This window comes from Malus sylvestris, chromosome 17 (assembly GCF_916048215.2).
Source record: "Malus sylvestris chromosome 17, drMalSylv7.2, whole genome shotgun sequence".
NCBI lineage: Eukaryota > Viridiplantae > Streptophyta > Magnoliopsida > Rosales > Rosaceae > Malus > Malus sylvestris.
Genome location: NC_062276.1, coordinates 20,311,401 through 20,322,407, shown reverse-complemented (window position 1 = coordinate 20,322,407; position 11,007 = coordinate 20,311,401). Strand labels below are relative to the sequence as shown.

The window sequence follows — 11,007 nt, the reverse complement described above, 5'->3', positions numbered from 1 at the left end:
ATATATATATATATATATATATATATATATATGTCACTGATTATAGTTAAACACTACAAATTTCCCCACATTTTCATGTTATTCGTCTCTTTAAAATATAAAAGCATGAAACATCATCTCTCAAAATAATTTCAATACTAAATGCTCAAGAAATTTAGGATATGTTCGATACTTTACGTGAATCCAACTTTTTAAATTCAAAATCACTTTTCAAGTTTTAGACATTAAAAACTTGTTTGGTAGGACTATGTTCAAAAACTAAACTCAAGACTGACTTTAAAAAAGGCATATTTGTTGATTTGCCCCCTAAACTTGTATAGAGAGAGCTGTCAATTTCTCCCCTGAACTTTAATTTTATCTGATTACCATTCTGAACTTTTATAATTAGCCAATTTCCACCTTGAACTTTCATTTTAGCTGATTACCCCCTGAACTTTTTTAAATAGCCAATTTCCTTCCTGATGCTAGATTTAAAACATTTCATCCAATTTTTTTATCTATTTTGATCACGCAGACAACACATGACAATTGTATGTAGGCGACAAGAAAGGAAAATTAGATGGCTGAAAATTGGATGAAGATTTTAAAACCTAATGACACACCCCGACCTGGAATGTCCACCTGGACTTCGAATTAAACTGTGCTGGTCGACACCAGGGTGACAAAGCCATAAAGTCTAGTGATGTGGAAAATGTGCATAAATTTAAATCTAAAAGTGCCTAAATATAATAATGCGTTTGTGAGCGGGAATGAACCCATTTCACACATGATGTCAGAGCAGAAGTAAAGTACAGTAAGGTAGGATAAGAATTATACCATCAAAGGTAGCCACCTATACCGAGATTTGCCAAGAATCCTCATTGACACGAAAGCTCAGCACTAAAACTTGGAGGGGCGAAAAACAAGGGTGAGTGGGCCTAAAAACAAAGCTTTGTAAAAACCTTTTCGAAAACATAATAATCCCTCGCCGTAAAACAAGCATAGTTTCCAAATATACATACTACTTATAGTAAGAAAATATTTACCGTAGCCTGCAAAATCTCAAGAATTCACTACGGCACAATATTTCATAAGTAAGCACATGACGTCCGTAATCACATAATCTCGCATAAACAAACATATCATATCGAGTGCTCATCGACACATTCTGACACACGAGTTCATGCAGAGATATTCTGACATGAACAAGGCTGGGTGTAACAATGATATACGTTTTAGTACTACAATCACGTGAAGACTAGCGCTATGCGCAGCACATACGAGTCCTAATTGCCTATAGCAATCTAGGACAGGACTGGCACCTACAATGGATCCAAAGTAAGCGTACGGTGTGATGTGCACATACACATGAAGGCCTAGCCCTGGCCTCGACGAGTACTAACACCGGTGCAACAACGATGAGCAAATAACGCAAACAAAATCATACAACGGTAAATCAATAACTTACGCCAACATAATACTATTCACTGCCATAATATAAATAAGGGATTCCTTAATAATATGCATACATGTGCATCCCGTAGGATTTAGGATAATTTCGTAAATTCCGTTATTTCGTTAATTCTTATAAACATTAGTCTAATCTAGGCATACGTAGGAAGTTCTTTTTCAAATGTATAAATGGAAACTAACTAAGTATATAATATTTAAAAGCAAAGACCCACTCACAGATACTTGCGAGGCTGTAGCCGTTCGAGCTAGGACAGTCGAAGTCTTCGATAGTAATCGCACCTAATCATAATATTGGGACTCATTAGTAAAACTCCACAAAGAAAATTAAATTTGGGAAAAAGAGTGCGGATTTGAAATTAGGATGTCGAAATACGCTAAGGAGGGTCCCCATAAAATTGTACTAAAAGTCCATAGAAAAGTCAACGGTCAACCCTAAAAATCAACCGAGCTGCCTTGGCAGTCAACTACGTTAAAACTTTGAAATGTCACTAAATGGATGTCAAAAATAGACTCAGGCCGTCAAAATTAGCATATGAGGGTTTCCGAGAAAATTTCAAAAAAGTTAACTGACTGTCAACAGTTAACTTTAACGGAATATTCCTTCTATATCTCTAAATGGGTCCGGGTCGGTTGGTTCAGATCTGGGTTTGGACTTGGACCTTCTTTTTTTTTCCTCTTCTTCTTCTTTTTCTCTAGCCGGTTGCCACTGTAACTGCCAGAATAAATCTTAGCTCCGACCATACAATATCTTCACTAAACCTAGCCTTCCAATATATCAAATTGAAGCTCAAAGGACAAGGAATCAGAATATACCTTTGGTTTCCTCGGTCGTGGTCAGAGTTGGCCAGAAAACGGCTCGAAAGTCGCCGGATCTCTGCTGGAAAACTAGGTTAAGCTTCCCCGAGTTAAATCTACCATAAAACCAGTCCAAAAATCATCTACTATACCTAAAATTGAAACTAAACAATAAGAGAGATTCACCCAAGGCATTTTTGAAACTCACCTTCATCGAAGAACATGGTGGATAGTGGCCATGGCTGCCATTTTGCAGAAAAGGCCTAGGTGTCATGAGTAAAACGAGATGATAGTCGTAGTGGTCTGCCATGAAGCTGGATAGAATGGTGATGGTTCAATGGTGGTGTAACTCGCCGAAGTTGCGAGGGATGATGGTGTGGTGTCGGGTTTGCGAGGGAGATGTTTATGAGAGAGATAAGTGAAGAGATAGAGAGAGTTGAGTGATGAGGTGAGGTAGTAATAAGGGAGTGGGTGAGTAAAAAGAGAAAGACCGAGATATCTAGAGGGTGAGGATTCAGGACAGGGCAGGAGTGGAGTGTGGGCCACAAATGGCTCACAAAACAATACAAAATATCTCTAAACTATGAAATTACCAATTTACCCTTGATATTATGTGTTTCGTAAAATTTTAACCGTAACTTCAATTTCGATTCCGCTTACGCCTACGAATTCGTACCGTTGAGAACTTCAAGAATACAGCAAAATAACAGCTCATACGCATCACAAAAAAAAAGGTCAATGAAAGTCAACAATCTCACCTCTAGGGCATTTTCGTCGATTCACTCACTTAAAATTTATAAAATCGTTAAATTTGGGACGGGTTGTCACACCTAATGCTAAGGGGAGATTGGCTATTTATAAAATTTTCGACGGGTAATCGACTAAAGTTAAAGTTCAATGGGGAAATTGCCTAATTATAAAAATTCAGGGTGTAATCGGCTAAAATTAAAGTTCAAGGGGAAATTGGCACCTCTATACAAGTTCAGGGGCAAACCGACAAATACCCCTAAGAAAAATAGTCTATTCTTCAAAAAATACCAAAAGTGAGTTTTTAGAGCTTTTAGACTTAAAGCTCACTCTTTTCTTTTCTCTCTCTCCCTTTCCGTCTCACTCTGAATCTATCTCTTTTTTTTTCTTCTCTCTCTTCCTTCTCTCTCATTTTTCTTCTTTCTCTGTCCTTCTGTCTCTCCTTCCTTCTCTCTACCTCATTCAATCCTCTCTCCTCTTTCTCTCCACCGATCCTCTCTTTCTTTCTTTCCTCCTCTTTCCTCTTTCTCCCTCTCCTACGACTCCCTCTTTGTAGATCTCTTTATCTTTAAGTTTTAAGATTTAAAAGAAATTTTAAATCTCATACTAAACAAGTTTTTGGGTATTAAAGAAAAGTGTTTTCAAGAGATGTTCTTAAGAAATGTTTTGAGAAATGATGAAAAATAATCAGTATATATATATATATATAGTATGAAAAACAATCAGTATAACAATGTAATGCATGCAAACTGCAAATGTCTAATTATCACTTTTTAATAACTACCATCAACATGCATCCTCTATAGCATCAAGAATAAACCTTTCTAGAAGCGACCATAACCCCTCCTGAGCATCTGGATAAGAAAATGTTGAACAAAAACTACTTTTTTCACCAATGCATTAGTCACACCACTCGAACTGTTATACACGTAGAGACAATATTGAGGAGCTCTTCAATCATAGGCATTGTTGGGAGTTCGTCATGAGCAAAGCTAGGAAAGAGGGATCACTGGAGAAAAAGGCCAAGGTAAGTTTGATCGCCATGAGCTTAGTGATAATAAGGCTGACCGGCGTCTAACAAAGAAACCCACCTTCAGCTCAATTGCATCTATAGATAGTAGGGGATGCAAAAGGAAAGAAAAGTTGGTAAATCCAAGCAAAAAAAGGGAATTCCGACTACTTTGAGGTGAACTGCCCTCAAGCACCACCAGACTGACTAAGAGAACCCTTAATTCTGAATCGTACCTTAGAATTTTGACCATGGACTCACCCGCTTCCCCATATGAGCTGCACAGACGGAGCAGTGATGCTACCATCATCCTGTCTTGGAGCAGTTAGCGAAGTCCAACGACTTTGCTGAGAAATACCATGTTTGTTCCACAAGACACAAAAACCTAATTCAAAAAGGAATCAATAGATATCCTATATTCTTGGAATCCTTATAATATAAGGATTGGCGCGCGCCACAAATAATCACATTCCTACGATTATTCAATATCTACTTCCTAGATATCCTCTGGGATTTTCCGATTCAATACAGATTCCATATCCTGAAAGGCCTATCTTAACTAGTATAAATACATTGTTTTATGTTTCATCTCTGGTAATGCAATTGTCACACACTTATTCTTTTGCCTACTACTTGAATCTCATAATATTGCTTACTTACTTGCCATCGGAGAGCCTTTAACTGACACACCCTTGCTCCGTCCTCAAGGTCCTTGGCTACTTACGGTTGTTCGTTATTTTATAGGTTACTCGAGTTTGTGTATCTCCACCACGTTGGTGTACGAATTTGGTTCCAACAACACATAATGGAATTAGGACTGCAACATCAACTATATTGTCTAAAACAATTGATAAGTTTGAAACAACCCCGCACATAAGTCATGTGCAAGGCACACAAATTATTTTGGAGGAAAATTTAACATTATGTATTATGTGTAATGATAAATTAAAATTTTAGAAAATTGAGATGACAATTCACTTAACATTTTAATTCATATGACAAATTGTAACAAGTGTACATATGTTTATGACATTTAAAAAACATCCCTTATTAAATTCATCCCTATCATCATATCAAAATTCGCGTAATGATAAGATAAATATATATCACATGCATACTTCTCTGTACTCCTCATTAGACTTTTATCACAAATGGTACCTGAAACTGACCCTTACCATCAAGATGGTCCTTGAAATTGAAAATCAATTAATGTAGTCCCTGAAAATAGGTGTCGCAAATCAAAGTGGTCATTCCGTCCCAATTCTATTAAAAGTTCCATTGAGTGCTGATGTGGCACATAAATGGGCCTCACTAGATTTACAAGTTTTTATCACAAATGGTCCCTGAAATTGAACCACACCATCAAGATGGTCCCTAAAATTGACCCACACTATCAAGATGGTTCCTGAAATTGAAAATCGATCAATGTAGTCCTTGAAAATAGATGTCGCAAATCAATATGATACTTCTGTCATAATTCTATAATTTTTTTGTTATGTGTTGATGTGGGTTTAATAATTAATTAAAATAGTTGTCTAAATAACTTTTTGCACAATGTAATTTTTTTTCTTGTAGTAGGGCCTACTTCAAACAAAGATCTCTTCCATAAATTCTCAAAGGCATAAGTCTTAACCAAGGTCTAAGAGGGGGCAAGGAAATAGTTTTCAACGAACAATAAACGCACCTCAGGTATAACCTCATTATCTCAAGGCAGATCTCCATGTTCTTTGCATCACCAGACCACCAGGGAAGCGCCGAACAAGCTCTCCAATATTAAGGTTGTGAGGATGTTGATCGCCTAAATGTTAACAGTCATGTCCCAAAAGTCGTTGCCAATTGGCCAAGCCGTCACCAAAGGTGATCTCTGAAGGATAAATTTTGTCCTAGCTAAGAACATGTGAGAACATTTGAACACATAGGCTAACTAATAACACTTTAAAGTAGGCATGCATTCAAAAACAATTCTAAAACCCATGACTTTCAAAGCCTAGTGAATGGTGAACAACAAGACTCTTTAACAACATTAAAGAGAAGAAAGGATTTTGAGATTCATTGCTCTTGAAGCTCATCCTTGTTTAAACAAGGGATTCACCCAAGTGGAGGGCCTTCAAGTCACCTCCTAGCTCCTTCGATCTTCCTTGTGTTTTTCTTCCTTTTGATACTCCTTTGCTCCTTGAGGATGTGAGGAAAGGATCTCCAAGAACACCAAAGATTTAGTGTCTCTAAGTCTCCACACCAAGGATGAGGTGTGAAGATGAAATGGATGACTTAGAGGAAGAAAGATTGCTAGCTATCCTTCCCCTAAGTGGTTGGCCTCTACGGAGAAAAAGAGAGAAAAAGTTTCTCTTCTTTTCCTCAAGAAAACCCTAGTGAGAGAATGCCTATAAAGTTGCCTTTATACCACCTCACATATGAGTGGCAAACTTGCAATTAACCCAAGTTTGCTACCACTCACCCTTGGTCGGTTTTGACTATGTTTTTGGGTTAATTTCCATTTAGTTTTAGTTGTCAACAACCTAAACTCAATGGGCCTTGTGGACCAAAAACCCTTTTGGGCCCCGAAACCCAAAACCAACTTAAAAGCCCAATACAAACCTAAGATCAATTAACTAATTAATTAATCTTGACCATTCTCAATTAAACTATTGATAGGAGCATATTTATGCGACTTAGTTAGCTTGTTTTCTTGCATTTTCATACTTTGTTTGTGTTTATTATAGTGTTTTAAGCTATTTTCGTGTGTTTGTAGGTCCATATAACAAAGTTGGCAAGAAAGTGCAATTTGGAGCATTTTGAGGCAGTTTTGGGCACCAAATGGATATCTTATGAATGGAGCAAGATGGATGGACGAATTTGAAGTTCAAGAGGCTAGGAATGTGCTGAAAAGAGTGAAGAAATAAATCCAAGTCAAGGAAGATAAGAAATCAGCTCAAAAGAAGGAACATTATCCAAAACCTTATCCAACCTTATCTTATCTTATCCTTGCCAAACCTAACCTTATCTTATCCTATCTTATCCAAATCAATTTGTGCCTTAATTCCAGCTATTTCTAAGGGATAATTATGCATTTAAACTATATATTTCAGATTCTACAACCTTTATCCTTCTAGAACCCCTAAATTGGTGCTATAACATATTTTCTAGAAGCACCTAAAAATCTGGCGCCTAGACCCTTTCTAGAAGCCCTAGAACCTGCAATCCTTTTCCCTTAAGATTGTGCAATCCTTTTCCCTTATGATTTTGGTGAACCCTAGTCCTTTTCCTTCATGAATTGTGCCAAATACACATTCCTTTCCTTCAGAAATTCGTGGGTTTCCCTAGCCCTATAAATACAAACCTTTGTGCAGCAATTAAACCACCACCCTCTACCATAAATCACCTACATCCATCCACCACACCATCCACCACAATCCTCTTGTGCCGCAGCTTAGGAAGGAGAAGAATGAGCCATCTGGAGTGTTTCTAGGTGTATTCTATCTTTGTTTTCAATGTTTAATTCAAGTTATCTTTGTTTAATTGCGAACATGAGGAACTAATTTCTTTATAGTTAGAGGGGAATTCCAAACCATGATTATACTTGCAATATGAATTGATTACTTTCAATTGCGATTTGATAAATTGTGAATGCAATTCCCTTAACTGTTTTATTCAAAACTTATTCTTGTATGGTTATTAAGGTGGCCAACTTAGTTTGCATGCATGAATTTGATACTAGAATGTAAGGGAGTTTCACCTAATCATTATGAACTTATATTCATAAGTAGTAAAGGTTGTTAGTCACAATCATGTTAAGTAAATTCCTGGCATAAGTATCATGCGCTTTCATAGTTACGAATGCCTTGTCAACACTTATGATTTTCATAGCACTTAATGATCTTTGATTGTGTCTCTATTATGCGCTTCCATGTAGGGAACTTTTAAGGAATAATTTGATTGTGATGCGCTATTTCCATTCAATTCAATGATTTAAGGAAAATCTGAGGGTTAATTTAAGCGTACCTAATTAACTTGGGGTGTTGAGGTTCATGGTTCATTGAAAAAGCAACTGGAGATTGTTTTGTATGCAAGTGTGTCATGTGTGGAGAAAGACCCTCTAGCTAGCCCATCATCCATCTAATTTCACCAAATTCGTGCAAATCTACCTAGTTTAGTTCTTGCTTTGTTTTACTTTATTTTCGTCCAAAACCAAATCCCCCTTTACTTTAGAGTGTCTAACTAGTTAAAATCTGTTTTAGATTGTGTTTTTAAGTGTTTTGAGTCAAGGAAAACCCAAAATTCGTCCAAAGTTATGTTTAAAGTTAGAAACTGCCCAGATTACGTTTTTAGGCAGTTTTGAGTGTTTTTAGCTTATTTTGAGTCTTGTGAACTTGTTTTGAGTCTTTTAAGTCTAGTTAAGTGTTTTAAAGCTTAGTTTTATCTATTTGAGTTAGTTTAGAGTGTTTAGCAATCCCTCCTAATCCCCGGTCCAGAACGATCCCTACTTATACATATACTACAATTGTCAAAAGAGGGTTTAATTTGTGTGTTAAGTTAATTTTCGCATCAACTATTTAATTGCTTATCCATCTCATATATATTTCTTCACTTTCATCCTTACTCAGTGTACGATCCATTAGGTTCCAATTAGCGAGTCAGTGGGTAATTGTTACCCTTAACGATCGATTGTGAATTGAAACTACATTTCAATTCTCCCTTTGATGAAGATTAGTGTTTGCTAATCCTCAAGGCTTCCACTAACCATGTGTGACACCTAGCAGTATGTCATGGCTACCCAAGCTAAGTAGAAGTGGTTAGAGAACCTATCTAGTTACAATTACAATGCAATACGGTCCTTTTCTAATACAATACTCTTAATCACATTGTTTAAGTGATAGTTTGTTTCATGTCTACTATCCAATGTGATACTTCTCTATATGATTCAATTGAATATGACTTGGATAAAACTTCCTAATTCATATTCGTATGCTTTGGCCAAAGACTCCCGAATCATATCTCAGAGTATTCTCCCTCCACCATGGAAGGATAGAGATCCCTTGTTGTGCATTCATATGCCTACATGACTAGATAGCTTGACCCCAACAATGCCGTGGACACTCTCAATGGAATGCCTTTAACATGATCAAATATCAAGGACCCAACCATTAGACATCTATGATGCCTCAGGTCAAAAGACTACTTTGCATATTGCAACTTAAGAGTTCTGACATGACATGTATGTTCGAACTCATTTTTTATTGTTGTTCAATGTACTTAATTACCTTTTGAGCACCTATGTGTTTGTCTCAGTATCCAACACTAAATGACTTGAGACTAGTCATAATCACGCTTGAGTTAACATAACACATACTAACCTTAGCGGATTGTCAATGCCCAATTGGCAATCCTATGGTTAGGAACGTTTTAGGAATGAACATAAGAGAAAGGTCTCGTTAATCTAACTTACTTAGATCACTTCTCTCTTATATTAAATACATTCCTTGGATTCCCTTATTGCTTAAACACATAATACAATAAATAGTGATTAACAATAAGATTTGCCCTTCATTAAACATATAATAGTTTAACACAACAAGTATTCCAAAAGGTATTACATCAAATGAGTGGCTTTGTGGGCATACTTCCTACAATCTCGATCCAGGTTCAATTCGGTAAAGGATGTCGAAGTGTGTAAAGATGGGTATATTGAGATTTTTTTTTTAATAGAATAGAGAGTGAAGGAGGTAGAGAAATGTGGACTGGGATCGTAGGTGATTGTAGGACTGGGTTTTTGGGTTGACAACTTTTTTTATTAACTATTAAATTATTAAGCCTATTTGTAATATATTTTTTAATTTAATTAGACTTGTATGACCCATTTATGTGTCACATCAGCACATACATAATTTTTGACAAAATTGTGATGGAAGGAATACATTGATTTGAGACACTTGCAGAACTATATTGTTCAATTTATAATTTCAAAGACCATTTTGATGTCCCGGGTCAATTTCAGAGACCATTTTGATGTCCCAGGTCAATTTCAAGGACTATTGTAAGAAAAAATTACTTATGGAGCCCATTTATATAGCACATCAACACTTCACAGATTTTTTAACAAAATTGTGATGGAAATACCATGTTGATTTGCAACCTTTATTTTCAGAGGCTACGTTATTTGATTTTCAATTTCAATGACCATCTTGATAGTATGGGTCAATTTCAGGGACCATTTGTGATAAAAACTCTTCCTCATTTTATGTGTGTGTGTATAATTGAATTGACGCTACGTCTTTCTAACATGTCTCTAAACTCAATTTCCCGCACTCATAACACAATGTAAATAACTTTGCTATACGAAGTACATTAAGAAAAATGCGCTCATTTTTGCTGGCTGAATCAAATGTTCAACGTTAATGCATGTTCTTTTTTTTTCTAGTTGGTAGTTTACATTACTAATTTTGTGGGTGAAATTCTTAGGTAGCTGCCTCAAAGTGCGGTGACACGGCATCAATTGACCTGAGAACATATATTTAGACTTTTTTTTATTAGCATCCTACATAATGTTGAATGCATCCCATATTAAAATTTAATATTAAGTGGCTTATGTAACTTACTATGCAATGACAATTTCGACCTTATGAAGTTTAAAGAAAATAAGAAATTTCTAAATACACCCCAAATTACTTTTAATGTATTACTTATCTTCTTCAATTATCAAAACCCCTCTCACCTTCCACTCCATTATTGAATAAAATTCTAACTATTGAAACTATAAAAACGTTGATTGAGAAAAGAAAAAAATTAACAAATGGAACACGATATCAATATTTCGGAAGCTTCACTGTTTCTCTGTTAGGTTCCTCCCAGTTGCCATTTTTTAGCAGAAATCCTTTTTTTGTTAGCAAGAGGCTTAAGAGACAGAGTAATGAGATTGGTTGTGACGACCCAATGAAATTCAAGCTCAACATACCGGATTGTAGACTTCTTTTTTTTAGAGAATGTTAGGGTTTTAATCCCAAGTCAAT

At 36.1% G+C, this 11,007-nt stretch overlaps 1 pseudogene; it reads left to right on the top strand.

Annotated features, from left to right (window-relative positions):
* Positions 1-10,912: 10,912 nt before the first annotated feature.
* On the top strand, positions 10,913-11,007 carry LOC126612737 (small nucleolar RNA Z107/R87; annotated as a pseudogene).